The 18,346-nt window shown below is 40.8% G+C and overlaps 1 protein-coding gene across 2 annotated transcripts in view; it reads right to left on the bottom strand.

Moving 5' to 3' along the window:
* The window catches only part of htr2cl1 (5-hydroxytryptamine (serotonin) receptor 2C, G protein-coupled-like 1), a 174,527-nt gene that overhangs the window by 135,197 nt on the left and 20,984 nt on the right, over nt 1-18,346 (bottom strand). Inside the window, exon 2 of one of the 2 annotated variants that reach the window (XM_051722998.1) lies at nt 16,257-16,365. The exons of the other annotated variant lie outside the window; for it this stretch is intronic. The gene's annotated coding sequence lies outside the window, so the exon portion shown is untranslated. The remainder of the gene's footprint in view (nt 1-16,256; nt 16,366-18,346) is intronic. 2 annotated transcript variants of the gene reach the window in all.

Raw genomic sequence — 18,346 nt, 5'->3', positions numbered from 1 at the left:
ATAGGATGATCCAAGTTTGTTGGAGAATTTGCCACAGTTCTTCTATCTATTTAGGCTGTCTCAATTGCTTCTTTCTCTTCATGTAATCCTAGACTGACTTGATGTTCAGTTGGGGCCCTGTGCAGGAAATACCATCTGTTGCAGGGCTCCATATTCTTTGATTCTATTATATTCTACTTGCAAAAGGAATGTTTGGGAGTCTAAAATGTATAATTCCTATTGACACACTAAAGCTGAAGATATAAAAAAAAACAACTTAAGAATTTTTTTTTAGTGAAACAGCTTATGTGCCTGATACTTTTGCACAGTACTAAGTAGAAAAGGCTGCAATGTAAGGCAATTAGAACTACACAACAATTTTTCCAGGATCTTAAAGAAGTTGGGCCAGGATTTTTTAAATTGCCTAAAATGCCCGGGATTAAGCTCTGTTTTCATATTGATTGGCTCTCAATTGTCATACATACACATGTCATAAATTTGTTATGTGTGTATATTTGCCATTTAAAAACCATTTTAAACTAGTCCTAGTAGCCCATCAGATTTCATTTTAATCGTCTTTGCGTGGCAAGATTTACGGGCAGATTTCACATTAAATTAATTATGAATGGTTCATATTAATTAATTGAAATTAGATTATTTTCTTTTAAGCCAGTAGGCACACTGAAATATTTTGTCATACAAATATGGTGACACATTGGCTTCAATTTTATGATGTCAGTAGTAATCCATTTCTAAATTATAGATCAGCGGGTGCCTCTAACACAAACATGAAGACACATAAGTCTACTCCTTGAGGACAGAGGAAGAATGTTTCTTGGGGTCTGCTCAGATAAGTGGTTTGTCATTGAAGTTATCCATCTCTTCAATGATAATCAGAGGTCAGAGAGCTGGAATATGGCTGTCTGACTCCACACAGTGGTAAGGCTAGGTCGGGGTTTAAGCTTGGTTGTGACACGTCAGAGTGATAGACCCAGTTTAGCTGACAGGCAGCATGTGCTTGTTTTTTTAGTGTCACGGGATGTGATAGCTCACTTTTGCTTCTCTGGAAAATAACTCGCTGTCTAAAAATTGACAGATTTCGGGCCAGCAAAGTAAGCCCTACATAAAAGTAATGAGTATTAAATTAAAACTTTATTGCCATTAATACACAAGCATGGATGAGATGGAATGAGGCCTCAGGGAATGGGGGTGAAATTAGGTGCGACATCATAAAAAGGAATGTGAACAAATCAAATGTAATTGAAAGGTGTAATTACTTAGCAACTTTCCAAAAGCAAAATATTTTGTTTGAGTAACCATTTGCACCTCTCTCTTTCTCTCTCTCTCTCTCTCTCTCTCTCTCTCTCTATTTATATATCTATATCTATCTATCTATCTATCTATCTATATATGTATATATATATATATATATATATATATATATATATATATATATATATATATCCCATTTATAGCCTCTTTACTGAATCAATTTCAGCAAAGAAGAAAAAATAACAAACAGAGACAGAGACACTATATGCTTCAATGACCTCTCCAACCACAACCACAGTCTTTTCATATTGTAAATGTCTCATATGTCTCAAAAGTGATGCCAGTTATTCTCCATAAAACTGACTTGATTTGATTTTTGTCTGTGATGGTCTCTATGATGGAGGTTGTGTCTACTGACCTGAGACCAGTGGGGCATGGTTAATGCTAGTCTTGAGTCTGTGATTAAACTCTCTTTCTCACACACAGTAGAAGTTATTTTGTAATTCATATTTTATGCTCACGTTTTAGATCATGGAATCTGGAATCATAGTAAGGGCTGGATATTAGCTGCAGAATTGTAGCCACTTTGCAACCTTTTGTAATGCTGGTGGGTAAACTTTTTTATTTGTAGTTTGAAGTAATCTTGTACCAGCTTTGAAGTTTTTCTGTGAATAAATCCGATCCCATACTTCAAAGTAAGAAATAGAAAAGGCATGAATTCCGAGAGTAGTTATGGAAAAGTGGCACAGTCACAAGATAGAGGTCAGTGAACCCAAAGGAATTCAAAGAACAACAACAGAAATTCCAAGAAAGACAAAAGACATATAAACCTTAAATTGCAAAAACTAAAAGATTAAAGAAATACGGGGGCCTGGGTAGCTCAGTGGTAAAGACGCTTGCTACCACCTCTGGAGTTCGCTAGTTCAAACCCCAGGGTGTGCTGAGTAACTCCAGCCAGGTCTCCTAAGCAACCAAATTGGCCCGGTTGCTAGGGAGGTTAGAGTCACATGGGGTAACCTTCTCGTGGTCGCTATAATGTGGTTCGTTCTCGGTGGGGTGCATGGTGAGTTGAGCGTGGATGCCGCGGTGGATGGCGTGAAGCCTCCACACGCGCTATGTCTCTGTGGCAAAACACTCAACAAACCACGTGATAAGATGCACGGATTGACGGTCTCAGATGCGGAGGCAGCTGGGATTTGTCCTCCACCACCCGGATTGAGGCAAATTACTACACGACCATGAGGACTTAAAAGCGCATTGAGAATTGGGTATTCCAAATTGGGTGAAAATGGGAAACCTCCCCCCAAAAAAAAAGATTAAAGAAATACATTTCTCAGCAATATTACTTATTAATGATTTTTGATGAGCCAATCCAAGCTGGGGTCCATGATTTTAGCATAATCTGAGCAGGAGCGGGACGTGGTCATGTGTCTGTCACTGGGGAGAGAGGAAGCGGTAAGGGCCATCACCTGGTGATTAATGATACGTAACACCTGTGTCTCATTACAGTGAAAACGGAGATGGGCTTGAAAAGGCCACTGAGAATGCCAATGAGGGAGAGAGAAATGGGAACCAAGGAACCCGAAGTAGTGAAGCTGAAGTGCGTTTAGTAGTGAAGCTGAGGTGTATTGTGCTGTGAAGCTAAAAGTGCATGTACTGTTGTCAAGCTAAAGACCATTAAATGTTATCTTACTTGGACTGCCACCCCGCTTCCCGCTTCCTTCCTTTTATTGGAACTTCTACACTGGTGCCAAAACCCGGGAAAAGGAAGACTGGTCGCCATGGACACCTCACCGCTGGATGAAGTCATCCGTGCCCTGGCCAGCACCCAGGAGACCTACCATCAAGCCCTCCTTGCCCAGGAGCAACATTTCCGGGAGCTCCTCAAGCCCAGGCTGAGGATCGGCAGGCCTTACGGAGTTGGTTAGCTCCGTGCGGATCCTCCGCTGTGACCCCGAAGGCAGCGAAAAGACTGTACCTCCTGCTCACTAAGATCTGGAGGCATTTATAAGCCTTTTCGAAGAGTCAGCTACTGCCTCCGGCTGGCCGCGAGCTCTGTGGGCCCTTCACATCCTGACGTTGCTTTCTGGGGAGGCCCAGCTCGCAGTGCAGCAACTGCCAGCAGAGGACCGCCTGGACAACATCAAGCTGAAGGTCGCTGTCCTGCAACGGGTTGGTCATATCCCCGAACAACATTGCCAGTAATTCCACTCCCTCACCTTGAGCGACACCGGCCGCCTGTTCGCGTTCGCCCAGCAGCTCCGTGACACCGGCCGAAGATTGGTGCTGGCCGAGGAAGGGTGCGGCATGGAGGAAGTTATCAACCTGATGGTGCTGGAGCAACTAACCACTCGTCTGCCCCAAGGAACTGTGGAATGGGTCCAGTGCCATCGCCCCACATTGGTGGATCATGCCGTCCATCTGGCCGAAGCCCACATGGCGGCCTACCAGGAAGCCGGCGAGCAGTCCATTTCTCTCTCTCTCTCTCTCTCTCCTTCTTTTGCTTCTCCTCCTCCTCTTGCCCCTCCCTCTCCTCTCTCTCACCCTATACCCCCACCCAAAAAGGCGCCCCGCCTTTGCGTGCTGCACTATGCACCGGCCCCCTCCTCTACCCCTCTCCGTCGTCCTTCCCAGGTTGATGTGTCCACCGCCACAGGTGTAGCTGGGAAGCCTAGGCCACTCTGTTGGGGTTGCAGGGAGCCGGGTCGCGTCAAAGACCGCCGTTCAGTGATGGAGGTGGAGACATGGATTCGGATCCATGACACACCACAGTCTGCCCCCGGTTGAGCACGGATGTACAGGATTCTGGTAAAAATTAAGGGGCGTACATACCAAGCCCTGGTGGATTCGGGTTGTAATCAAACCTCGATCCATCATGGCTTGGTTCATGACAGGGCTTTGGGTATAAAACACAAGGTGATGGTGAGGTGTGTGCATGAGGATGTTCACAAATACCCAGTAGTGACTACCAATATTCAATTTCAGGGAGTAAAGCATAGTGTGGAGGCCACGGTTAATTCCCACCTCACCCATCCACTGATTCTGGGAACCAATTGGCCGGGGTTTAAAAGATTATTAAAAGCGTTGTGTGTGGATGGGTCCTACAAACCAAAAACACAGTGTGTGATGTGTGATGCGATGGCTGGGGAGGCGGAGCCGGGGCCGTCCGCGTCTGCTCAGCATCAGAATGATGTAGGAGGGGAATCCTCCAGCATTCCCACCCTTAGGGAATTCCTGGACGGGGGACTTCCCTCTAGAGCAGTCGCATGACAAAACCCTTAGGCACACCTTTGACCAAGTGAGAGTAATCAATGGCCAGCAGCTCCATCCCGACATCACCCTCACATATCTGTATTTTTCAATTATTACTGACGGACTGGTGGAACGGTTTAATCGCATCCTGAAAAACATGATTCGTAAGTTCGTACACGAGGACGCTAGGAATTGGGACAAATGGCTGGAACCCCTATTATTTGCAGTCAGGGAGGTCCCGCATGCCTCCACTGGGTTTTCCCCCTTCGAGCTTCTGTATGGATGGTGGTCCCACGTTGTGCTTGACGTCATATGGGGGGCATGGGAGGAAGGACCTTCCCAGAGCAAAAATGAAATTCAATACGTCCTTGATCTTCGAGCAAAGCTACACACACTGGGTCAGTTGTCACAACAGAATTTGCTCCAAGCTCAAGAGACACAAAGCCAGCTCTATAATAGTGGTGCCCAGCTATGGGAATTTGCACTGGGAGACAAAGTACTTGTATCACTCCCCACACTGAGCTCAAAATTACTCACCAAGTGGCAAGGACCCTTTGAGGTTACACGGTGAGTCGGGGACCTCGATTATGAAGTTAAACGAACAGATAGAGGCAGGGCACGTCAAACATACCACCTCAACCTCCTTAAATTATTGAGAGAGGTGGTCCCCGTGTCCATGGCAATGGTAGTTCTGGAGAGGGCGGAGGTGAAGTTCAAAGTTGATCCCTTCACCCCGGTCCCTTGTGGAGACCACCTCTCACTGTCCCAGCTCACGGAGGTGGCCAGGTTGCAAAAGAGTTTGCGGACGTGTTCTCTCCTCTTCCCGGTCGTACTAACCTCATACAGCACCATATCGAGACCCCACCAGGAGTGGTTGTACGTAGTCGGCCATACCGCGTACCCGAGCACAAGAAAAAGGTGATTCGGGACGAATTAGAGGCAATGCTCGAAATGGGGGTAATAGAAGAATTGCACAGCGATTGGGCAAGCCCAGTTGTTCTTGTACCTAAGAATGATGGGTCAGTCCGGTTCTGTATTGATTACCGGAAAGTCAGTGTGGTGTCTAAATTTGATGCTTACCCAATGCCCCAAATTGACGAACTGCTCGATCGGTTGGGTGTGGCTCAATTTTATTAGACACTGGATTTAACTAAGGGATATTGGCAGATCCCTTAACTCCATTATACCAAGAAAACACAGCCTTTCCCACACCGTTCGGATTACACCAATTCGTCACTCTTCTGGTCGGTTTGTTTGGGGCTCCCGCCACGTTACAGCGCCTAATGGATAAGATCCTCCGGCCACACGCCGCATATGCCGCTGCCTACCTGGATGACATTATCATATATAGTAATGATTGGCAGAGGCATATGCAGCATCTAAGAGCCATGCTGAGGTCGCCAAGGTGAGCGGGACACACTGCAAACCCACAATTGGGTGGGTGGAAGTATGGTATCTGGGCTTCCACTTGGGACATGGGCAGGTACGACCCCAAATTGATAAAACCACAGCGATAGCGGCCTGCCCATGTCCCGAGTCCAAAAAGGAGGTGAGACAGTTTATGGGGTTGGTTGGCTATTACAGAAGGTTTGTGCCTAATTTTTCTGATGTAACCAGCCCCTTGACTGATCTCCCTAAAAATGGGGCACCAGATCCAGTCCAGTGGACGGAGGCGTGCCAACAGGCTTTCACGAGAGTGAAATCTGCACTCTGTGGCGGGCCACTCCAACATGCTCCTAACTTCTCTCTTCCCTTCATTTTACAGACAGATGCATCAGAGAGGGGGTTGTGGGCCGTGCTCTCGCAGGAGGTGGAAGGGGTGGAGCGCCCCGTGCTGTACATTAGTCATAAGCTCTCTTTGAGAGACACTAAGTACAGCACGATCAAAAAAGAGTGTCTTGCCATCAAGTGGGTGGTCCTAACCCTCCGCTGTTACCTGCTGGGGTGGGCCTTCATCCTCCATTCGGATCACGCCCCGCTTCAGTGGCTCCACCGCATGAAGGATACCAACACGTGGATCACTCATTGGTACCTGGCATTTCAGCCCTTCAAATTCAAGGTGGTCCACAGGCCGGGGCCGCAGATGGTTGCGGCTGATTTCCTCTCCAGGAATAGGGCGGGGGGGGGGGGGGGGGGGTTTAGTAACTGGTGTCTGGTGTGTAACCCTTTGCTCCTAATTCATGAAACACGAGAAATTAAATAAGTAATGAAAAAATAACTAATATTAAATTAGTAAAATTAACCTAAAAAAATAACAAATTATAAAAAATAAAAATAATGAAGGGCCCAAGTTCCATGGGTCCATTTCCACCCCGTGGCTTTTGGAAAACAATGCAATGTGGACACATGCATTTGGCATTTGAAATTATTCTAAACAATTTTGAAGCAATTAGGGTAAATATGCAGTAAGTGGACAATTTTAACCCTCTGGGGTCGACGGACGCGCCGGCACATCCTGCTGGATTTTTTCCTCATAACAGCGGAAACAACTTAAAATACTCCGTCATTTTTGGGCATACAGATAAGTGTAAGACATCATTAGAGACTATAAAGGGTCTACTTTTATTTGTGTACACTCACAATAACAACAAAACCATGTGCTTTTGTAAAATAAAGAAAATAAACAGGGTGCGCTTTTAGCCGTCTCTGTCTCCGTGAGCATCTTTCTGAAACACATCCCAAAATTGAACTGAAACTCAGCAAATTCTTATCACACAAACAATAAACATTTGTCTGAAGAAAGCTTAAAATGTCTACTTTTAAATAAAACAGTTCAAATTTAAAACAAATATTCTCCTGCAATGTAATCTGTATGAAACAAAGCGATGTACAGTTTCTCCTGGCTCAGCTAATGATTCCTAATGTGATCCCACCCACGGGCAGAGGGCACTATATACGGTAATGTGCTGAGGCGATCAATGCAAATGGTAAACGCCCCCAACAGTGCCTTAAAAAGCATCAAGTTCATTCACTTTTCTGCGCGTTTGGAAGATGGCATGCTACACAGGTGAGGAAGCTCCTGGATAGTGATGAAGTGTTCACATTTTCCTCAGAAGAAGAGCAGGAAACCGACGAGGAACGTTTGCATTTTGAAGAGCTACTTGATTCAGCTGAGGATATAATTTCGGATGAGTCAGTCATTTAGTTTTACTTACATATTAGTTGACATGCTATTTTATATAAACATGGACATATTTTACTAGTTGGACTATTTCCAGACTTGCCAGCCAGGATTCAGAGTATTGAAATTTGAAATGTGCATTAATAGGCAAGTTTTAGTTACATTTAAATGTTGTTTCAGCTAAAGCAGGTATTTAAATTATATGCTGTATGATATAAATATGATATGTAATATGATATAAAAATAATATGAATGTTTAGATTACATTTTAACCATTGTTTATGCTGCCTCATTATCATCAATGAAGCTTGTGCTTGCAAATGTCTGTTTGGGTGTAAATATGTAAAATGTGCTGTAAATATGCCCATATTAGAAAATCAGCATATCAGAATGATTTCTGAAGGATCATGTGACACTGAAGACTGCAGTAATGATGCTGGAAATTCAGCTTTGATCACAGGAATAAATTGCATTTTACAATATATTCAAATAGAAAAGTTATTTTAAATTGTAAAAATATTTCACAATATCACTGTTTTTGCTGTATTTTGGATCAAATAAATGCAGCCTTGGTGAGCAGAAGACTTCTTTTAAAAACATTTAAAAAATCTCATAAACGTTATTTTTTCAAAAATACAAACATGTACATACTTGTTGTTCACATATTATTGTAGCCTAGTTTATGTTGAATACAGTGTTATCAGACTTTAGCCATTAATATGTTTTTAAGCAACTGAAAAAAGCACAATTATCAAGGCATGTCAAAACTTCTCCAGGACCCAAAACACCCTCAGACCCCAGAGGGTTAAAGTCTGTTGTAAGAGCCAAACTTCCTGCTGCCAGGTGGTGGCACTATGATCGTGACACAAATTCACATCCATGAAATTATCCCCCAAGATTAAACATACATCTCTAAATCACACATTGCACACAGAAGATATGACACTTCCTGTTTCCCGTTTTTCACCATTAATTTAATGCCTTGCCATGGCAACACCATTCAATATATGAAAATCTGTTCACAATTTATCATCTTCAATGAATTGGCATAATGTTGTCTAAATGTGGTGACAGTCTCATGAATCCCCTAGGAGGAGTATTTAAAAGTTCAGAGATTGTAATATTTAAAAAATCCATAATGGCTGACTTCCTGTTGGGCGGTGCTTATCACTATAATTATGAAAGTTGTCTGGCTTGATGTGAACAATATATGTACCAATTGTGGTGACTGTATCTGAAAATGTGGGTGCTACAGAGGCCGTCTTACACACCCATATTGAAGGGTTGTGCTACAGAGCCCCCCCCCCCCCCCCCCCCACACACACACACACCCACCCACCCATGCGTGAACATTTGCCCAGCCCTAATGGCCAACAACTCTGATGTGTTTGCAAAATTTCATGAAATTTTAAGCATGCCAAGTGCCCAAAAAATAACCAAATATAGGAACAAATGAATAACAACAATTAATGCGTTGCCATGGCAACACTATTTAAGATATCAAATATCCCATGACAATTTTACATCAGCAGTGTCTTGACATTATTCTAAAGAATTTTGAAGCAATTCATGTAAACACAAGACGGCTATTTCAAAGTCTGATAAAATTGCCTTACTTCCTGGTGCCAGTCGGTGGCGTTATGACTGTGACCCATAATAGCTGCATAAATGTGATCAGCCCCACTACCAAACATACATCTGAATTTTCATCAAAATCATACAATGCACACAGAAGATATAAGGAATTTCCTGTTGACATTTGTGCCCTTAATTTATTGCGTCGCCATTGCAAAACCGTTCAATAAATCAAAAGCCATTCACAATGTAGAATACATAATGTCTTGGCATAATATTGCCTAAGTTTGGTGCCAGTCACATGAATCCCCTAGGAGAAGTATAAAAAGGGCCTGCAATTTTCAAAATATGCAAATACAATCCAAAATATCCATGTTAATGCAACATGTGATCAGATATGAAACAAATAATGGCACGCGAGAGGAGTACTGCAGCTCGCACCTGACTGAGGAGAGGAAGAAAACACTGCTCACAGTCCAGATGCACTCTAAACTTTCCAAACAGCTTTAGGTGATGTAGATCAGAAAGTATGAGGGAATTATACAAAAATACCAAATAATTAAATACAGAAGCACTCTCGTTGTAAAATAGAGTGGAGTCGGAGCTGCCGTTCCCTTAAGCAAAACTTGCATGTCAGAGCGCCTTTAAAGGAAACACTCCGCCATTATATCTTTAATGCATCCTTTATTAAAGTTCAAATAATAAGCAGTTAATGTAAATAAGTATAAATTCCGAAACTGGCATTTCTCTGTGCGGTCAGCGCCGCTTTTATGAGTCGCGTGAAGGGGGAGAGACTGCACCCGGCTGATGCACACTCTGGTGTGGGGACGCTCGTCCCTTGTGCACGCTTGCTGCAGCTAGATTATAACATGATGGCTCACCACGTAGTGAATCATAATACATATGTGTTATGGTGTGTATCTTATCATGAAGAAAATCAGCGATATGCAGCTCTATTAAGAAGAGAGATTTAGTTTTTTGAGAGTTAAAGATGGATCGATGTGAACAAAAAGGTGAGAGAGGGTCGTCTTCGTACCATTATACATTGCAACAAAATACTTGTTTGATTTGTTGTTATTTTGGATTGTTTTCCAATATAAATATCAAAAAATACTTTAAAATAAAGTACATTTACTTTAGCAGCTCTACTGCAGAAGAAAATGTGTTATCTGAGAATATTGAATATAATAAATATTTTAATATTTTAAAATATCTCAAATATCCATAAAACAAGATACATTTACCTGAAGCAACATATAAGATATTTAGACTTGCTTTCAGAGAATAGATTTTGAATATAATTATATTTTGACTTTACTGATTGATATTGATACATTCTGAAAGCAAATCTAAATATATTATATGTTGTTTCTCAGGTAAATGTATCTTGTTTTAAGGATTTTTAGATATTTTTAAATGGAAACAAGACAAAACACTTGATAACAACAGGATTTTTCTGCAGTGAAATTTTACTGAATTAAATTTAATAAAAGTATTTTTTTCCCTTTAATTCAATTAATGTCATTTAGAGGAATTTTTAAAAGATGATTTTGTAAAAGATGATTAGTAAGCATGTTTATTACAACCTTTTAAGTCAAGGTACAAGCTGAATAGTCAGTTAAAAGCTAATGATTAATCGTTGCAATGATCGCCCAAATAGTCGAATAATTGTTCTAATAATCATTAGATTAGTCGATTATCAAAATAATCATTATTTGCAGCCCTACCTAATAATAATAATAATAATAATAATAATAATAATTCTTAGAAAAACAATAGAGCCTCCGCACTTTCAGTGCCTGTGCCCTAATAATAATAATAATAATCCTTAGAAAAACAATAGCGCCTCAGCACTTTCAGTGCTTGGGCCCTAATAATAATAATAATCCTTAGAAGTACAACAGGGTTGCCACAATTTCAGTGCTAGGGCCCTAATAATAATAATAATAATAATAATAATAATAATAATAATAATAATAATCCTTAGAATTGCAATAGGGCCTCCGCACTTTCAGTGCTTGGGCCCTAATAATAATCCTTAGAAGAACAATTGGGTCTTTGCACTTTCAGTGCATGGGCCCTAGTAATCCTTAGAAGAACAATAGGGCCTCTGCACTTTCAGTGCTTGGGCCCTAAAAAGAAGAAGAAGGGTATGGTTTAAAAAGAAAACAAAGCTTTTTTTCTTTTTAAACCATACCATATAGCTTCTTATTTAGAAACATATATTTATTGCTTAAATTTTATTTTTTAAAGTATTAATTTTTCCCCAACTCTACTTATCGTTTTTTTTCCAGCAAAAGTGCTTGATTTTTTCTCTAAAAGATTAATGCCCTCTAACTTGACTGGTTGGACAGTTTTTATTATTATAAATATTATTTGATATGAGCTCTATATTTAAGTTTCCTAATTCTGTATAGGCATTGGTAAATCGTGTTCCGTTTATAACGTATGGTCAGTGCTAATGCTGTAAAATCCATAAATAAACACATTGCGGACAGATGCAATGCAAACACAATACAGTGGGGAAACATCTAGAAAACCCACACTCTGTCGTATAGCTTGCAAATCTGTAATATCTTACAGCGTTTCGGTCAAAGATCTTCTTCAGGCATTCTATTAATTTCTCTGAATATTCTTTCATTTGCAAGTAGCCTTTATCATTGTTACCATCATTAATTACAAGAAGTTTCACAAATGATGCTGGAGATGACAGAAAAAACATGCGATGACAGTAAGTCCTCAATTTCTTTGAGAAACTATTGTTGCTAAATCCAAATTTTACTATGAGAATGCACTTCATACATAAAAACGATTTCATTACTGTTCCGCATAGATGTTAAAAGCATTCGCCAGTGCGTCTGGTACACATGATAATAGTGAATGAACGTGCACATGCCCCCTCTTTACAAATGTTTGGAATTCACAAACATACACACGTTTTTACTAACAAATTTGGGAAGTACGAACTGTATGTTAATCCGGAGGAAAGATTTCGGGAAGGTGCATTTTATGCTCAAATTACTCCGAATTTGATCATATACTTTCAAAACTTTCATGAATGAGGCCCTAAAAGAGGCTGGTGTTGCTTATATTCACTACTGGGATGTACTGAGGACAGCTCAACTCTTTATTAAACTCTTTATTTTGTGTGTTGCACTCAATGGCTTAAGCAACTGTGCCATTAATAAAGTTTTCCTGTTAATTCCTAACTTAGGTGTCCTGTGTGGCCTGCTTGGGCAGTCTGAAATCGGACAAGAACCGGGTTACCAAAGGTGCTGTCAGCCTAAATTTAAAACATCTTCTCTAGATAATAACCTGTACAGTAGCTCGGGGAAAAAAAATTACAATATACTCTTGCGTAATGATTGACAAGACTAAATGAATTAGCTCTTCCTGAACCTTTATTTAAAACTCTATTAAGATAATATGATGCATAAGAATCAGTTTGGTTCTGTCCATCTTGTCCGTATGTACCCATTCTTCTGCTTCTGAAATAAATCTCATTAAGCCACATACTGTTAGGTCACCATTTGAGACTTCATAGGGTCTTCCTATGGAATCTTCCTAGGGTCTCATTTCATTCTAAAGATTCTTATCTCTGTTATAATTAGGGTGACCAGGTTCTTGCTTGTGGAAAATGGGACAGCCCCCTACCAGCGAAAATGAAACTGATGTATCCTTACCTAGACGCAGATCAATGCAAAGTAGAGGGTGCATCCGCATCTGTAACTGTTGTCACCTTGTACTTTTCGCTGGCAGCAATTTGTCTCAGTGTGCGCATGCCTTTCAAGAGTTTATTGTAAAATACAGAGCAATCCAGTACAAAATTAAGATGTACAAAAAGTATTGCCTTCATGACTGTTACACTGAGTTGAGATTTATCCGGTGTCCATGCTGCGTTCATTAATGAGAACACATGATCCACAGATGCAGATGTCCCAGGCAGGCATAAAACAAACTCCACAACCTTGGCTAAGACTCCGATGTTGATGATCTTGCTCACCAGCTCACACAAAACGTCTGTCCATCTCTATGGCACAGCCATCTTATTCATGTTCCACTCAGTGATGTGACGAGTGACAATGATTTTATGCAAGCCCACTCATCAAAGAGCGTGGTTTCGTCAATCAAACTGAGAGTGGGGATTCTGGAGTAAGAAGTGTTTGAGGCTACTCTGAATGTCTTTTCACTCTGGGATGTCTCTCAGTAGGGCCCACTTAAGTTTTTCTGTGTTCTCAAATGAGCGGCTCCAATTTTGGAGGTAATCCACCAATGCTTAATAAAAGTTTCTCACTGCACAAAATAAATCATCCACTCGCATGTCATCAGCTTCAACCAGGGCATCCATCTGCTTTTTAATGTCAGAGGGTATGAATGATTCCTCCAGCCTGGCCTGCAAGACTTTTCTCAGGTCATGAATGTGCAAAGCTATGGCCATGCACAACAGAATGATAAGCAAATAAGTCCTCCACTTGCGTGCACCTTGTCAGATTCTGAACTTTGCTGCACAAAAAAAATCGCTAACACTTGCCGTGGCACACTTGCTATTAGCACCATCCACATGCTTTTTGTATGAACATGCTGCGCGTTGTCAGTGCGGCCTCCATGGGCGATGGAAAAGCGAGCTCCACGAATCTCATACCTCACTTTACTAGGCTCTGTCTGTGACAGTACATTTTAGTAAATTTTAGAAATTAAAATTATTTTTGAAGATCCTCATTAAATGTACATGCACACTTCCTTGAAATTGGACATTTTTCCAGCTGCAATTTCATCTGTGTGCACTTTCAAAGCCTCTTCAATCAGTTCACTAACTGGATGTCTATTGATAGGGGATTGTGATTGGATAGTTTAATACAATCATGTACTTCAAATAACACATTGTGATTTTAGCGATTTTACAAGCCATATCCTTGGCTATCTTTGATTAGAATACTCAAGTGACTGAGAAAGCCGCATAGGCACTAGAGAATTTTTAGGAAAGGGGAAATACGGGACAAACACAATTTCTTCAGAATAAGTTGGGACACTAGAAAACGTGCTTAAATATGGGACTGTCCTGGGAAAAACAGGATGTCTGGCCACCCTAGTTATAATGACACTCAAACCAGTCTCTCATCTATACTAAAAACAGTACAAGGGAACAAGTACCAGGACGCTGACTAGTCCAGCCCTGGACTCAATATCCTGGTTATTGGTGTTTTTTTATGGAAAATCCTTTGTTCCTGCACTAGTCTTGTCCTAACATGCACCCAGTAAAAAAGCACAATGAGACATAATACCAAGTTCAAGTCATGTCTAGGATGCATTTCATTACACATCTGAGCACTGGGTTATTCATCAGTTTGACAGAGCTAATCCCTTTTGTTCACATTACAGAAATATTTGTGGTTTGATGGCCAATGGGAATGGACCACCAGAAATGGAGTTCAAAAAACAAGATTTACTGCTGCAACATGACGAGACATTAAAGCAGAGCCTATGTGTAAGATGTGGGAATATGTTTCATGTTCCACTGTTAAGCTTTTTTGAAACGATCGCTTCAATGACAGTCTGCAATATCTGGCACATTCTTTCCAAATTTCCTAAAACTATGTCTGTGCACTATTCACATACAGTAATAACACACAAAGACACGCACATGCGCGCGCACACACACACACACACACACACACACACACAATTAATACACATTTCCTAAGAAAACTTTTAAGCAAAGTGGTGAGAAAACAAGATGACATCAGATTTTAGTGGAGAAACAGAAAGACAGACAAATGACAGATGGCCATGGACTTTATTGAAAGAATACAATACTTTTAGAAGACTTTTTCACATAGTACCATTTAACATTGTCATGCTTACAATAACAATTATGGACACCTTACTAGACCCACAGTAATGTGCATATGGGGTTAAAACAGATTTAGGACTAACATTGCAAAAACAGTCCAGGCATCTACAACAGAGCACAGCATTCCACACTATCCGAAATGGTACAGGCCAAGATCTCTCACCTCAATGAGTTCTTAAGAACTGGCATTCTAGTCTCACAGAGCCAGACTTTTCGGCATAAAATCGGCATAAAGTCTGATCAACTTTGCAGTTTATTCTGGTTTCAAAGGCATACCTCAGATAACAAATGGAATACACAATTATGCTTGTGGATATCTAGTTCACCCATCAATGAAAATTCTGTCTTAATTTATTCACTATCATGTCATTCCAAACTGTATGGCTAGGGCTGTCATGGATATGAAATTTTCCTAACGATTAATTGTCATACAAATAATTCTGATAAATGATTTTATTGTATGTTTTAGACCCACTCACAATTATGATTATTGGCTGATGATTAATTGTCATACAAACTGTCATACATGTTAAGGTGTATATTAAGCTTACATTGTACAGTAAGTGACATGAACAAAGCAGACATATTCATTTTAAAATAATTGACATTTAAATGTTTGTTTTGTTCATGTCACTTATAGTGTAAGCTTTATACACATACACCTTATATACTGTATATATAGCATAGCGTTAGTTCAGGCAGGTCACGATAGTCAAGCTTACAATCAGCTGACGCTTAGCTGATCATGATATCTACCAGTACAATTCAGACTTCAATTAAAGTGGTCCTTTTTAAGTCCTTCCTTCAATCATTGTCTCAGCTGCCTTTCCTTTGCATAGATGAGAGCTACACTTAACAGTGGCACTGAAGCTTTAAACTTAAGGACCAAGGAGGGGAGCGCATGAGGCCGCCGGACCCCGCCCATTATACCTGGACCTTACCCTCACATCACAGCCCTTCCTTCACTAAACCCTATTCACCGCCCAGACACCAGATTCCCCTTTATTTTGGACACTTTCCGCCATGGACACATTTGTTCCCCCTTTTCTGTTATTATTATTTCAAATAAATGCCATTCTGTTGCCTGTCACCACATCCAATGTGTCTGTCTCTTGCTCACCCCGCCACAATGCTTATAACACCATGCATATGTTAATTGACATAAAAATACCGCATTGCACAAAATGTAAATTTTTTGTCACTCACCATGGACACGCTGGACTGAAACAAAGAACATCTACTCCAGGGTAACACCGACATACTCATCACCAACAGCTGCCTCTGGAGAAGTTTACGTCTCCATGTATTGACTGGCCTGCAGAGAAAATCTTGCTATTATCCATGTTTTGCATCCATTTTGGAATTAATAACATGCTTGTCTAGTGTCCCGAACTTCCTTCAACTCCTCCATTATCTGGATTTAAAAGGCCACAACTATCGGTTCGCAGTTCAACCTCCGCATTCGCCATTCATGTAATAAATAACAGCTATCAGTTCCTTAATTAATAATTGGAGTGACACATCATAGCATCCTAATCGTTTAATAATAGCAAGGGTACGCTTCGCACTGTCTGTCTGGATTCATTCCAATGACTCTAGCAAAATCAGCATGAAGTGTAAGACTTACTTGGCTCCACTTATTTGCGTTGTTTTGCTTTTTATTTGCAATTGCTATCATGTATCTGCCCGTGGGTGCCCTAATGACCAACAGCCAATATGGGACTCTTGAGCATTTTGAGCACTTCGATTAAAGATGGGAGTCCTCTTCAAGAGTTTCGTTGTTAGACCCTTTTTTGCTTCAGTATAGGACACAAAGCCTTTGGTACGGGATGTTAGGCGTCCTGTATGGGATAAAATACGGGGCGTCTGGCAAAAAGCTAAGCACGGTGCATGCACGAACACTTCTATGCATGCAACAAATGGCCATTAACTATAAAAAAATTTTATCCTAAGTACTAGGAAGGAATATAAGATTGTGCATGCTCAGCCTGCTCAGTAACAAAGTTTTATCTCTGTACGGCAGTGTGCTTGATGAATTAATTATTAAAGAGTTCAATCTGCAGTTGTGTCTTGTAAAATCCCTCTGGTTCCTGATCTCCTGCCGGAACCGTGATCCCTAAGTGAGATCCACCAGTGAGAGAAGTTCCCAGTTACCAATCGCTTTTTTTGTTTTTTGAAAATAATTTGCTTCAAATCAAATGTTTAATGACATTAATTAATAATAGAGCTTTCTGGTCAAAGCTGAGAAATATTTATTAAAAAAAAAAAAAAAAAAATTTAAAAGCCTATGGAGAAAATTAATGGGGAAAATCTCGTGTTTTTCCATGGGTGCTCGGCCATTCCATTGTCTGAGATGGGTGACAAGGCATAATAAATGTACAAAGGGCCTACTACAGCTATCACAGGCGCTGATCCCGTGAGTGCTTGGGCCCTTGAGCACCCACGGGATCGGCGCATGTGATTGCTATAGTAGGCCCTATGTGCCTTTATTATGCCTTGTCACCCATCTCAGATAATGCAGCCTTCCTCCATAAGAGTTCCTTTAGATCCTTGAGTTCTTTAGATGCTTATTTTTTATCCATCTGTAAAATGTTTGGCATCTAAAGTCTGTGCATAGACTGCATCAACAAGACAATATGCTTCTTATCGCACTCCTGTCGATTTGGGTGCTTTAAGTCCAGGGTGTATTTTATTTTATTTTGTGGACTCAATATAGGAAGCAGTCTCTTCTTGCACCCAAGGTTTTTCTAAGATTGAGATTTTATTATACTAATTTGATCCTCACATGATCTGACTCATTTCTGTCAGATATCTTCTTTTGGACATTTATGGTCAATTAAATGTGTATGGGTGGACAATGTGTAGTACACTAAATGTGTGAAATGTGTTTGCTGATGTCACTAATCCATATCCTGATACCCAAGTTTATGACCTCATGTATGCCCTCTGATATTCATCTCGGAGGAGAGAAAGCCAGAGGTTCAGTTCCTGGTTTGCAGCTCTTGGTTTGCCAGATTTTTGTCCTCTCCTTGGTGCTGTATACTGCTCACACTGTTGCATCGGAGCAGCAACAACAACAGCTGCAGCTGCTGTTAAAAAGCCTTCATGCTCTTGGCCGATAGACTTCTGTTGAATAACTCTAATCTAAATTTAATTGATGGCTCTGTTTTTAATTCTGTCTAGGAAATCTGTGGACATCGACTTTGGTTCTTATCAACAGCTTTATTAGGTAATCTGTACTTCAGGATTACTTAAACTGGGTTCTGAGAATACCCTGGACCCTGAGAACTCTGAAC

Source organism: Myxocyprinus asiaticus, chromosome 2 (assembly GCF_019703515.2).
Source record: "Myxocyprinus asiaticus isolate MX2 ecotype Aquarium Trade chromosome 2, UBuf_Myxa_2, whole genome shotgun sequence".
NCBI lineage: Eukaryota > Metazoa > Chordata > Actinopteri > Cypriniformes > Catostomidae > Myxocyprinus > Myxocyprinus asiaticus.
The sequence above is the reverse complement of the archived record's forward strand: the minus strand, read 5'-3'. Positions and strand labels throughout refer to the sequence as shown.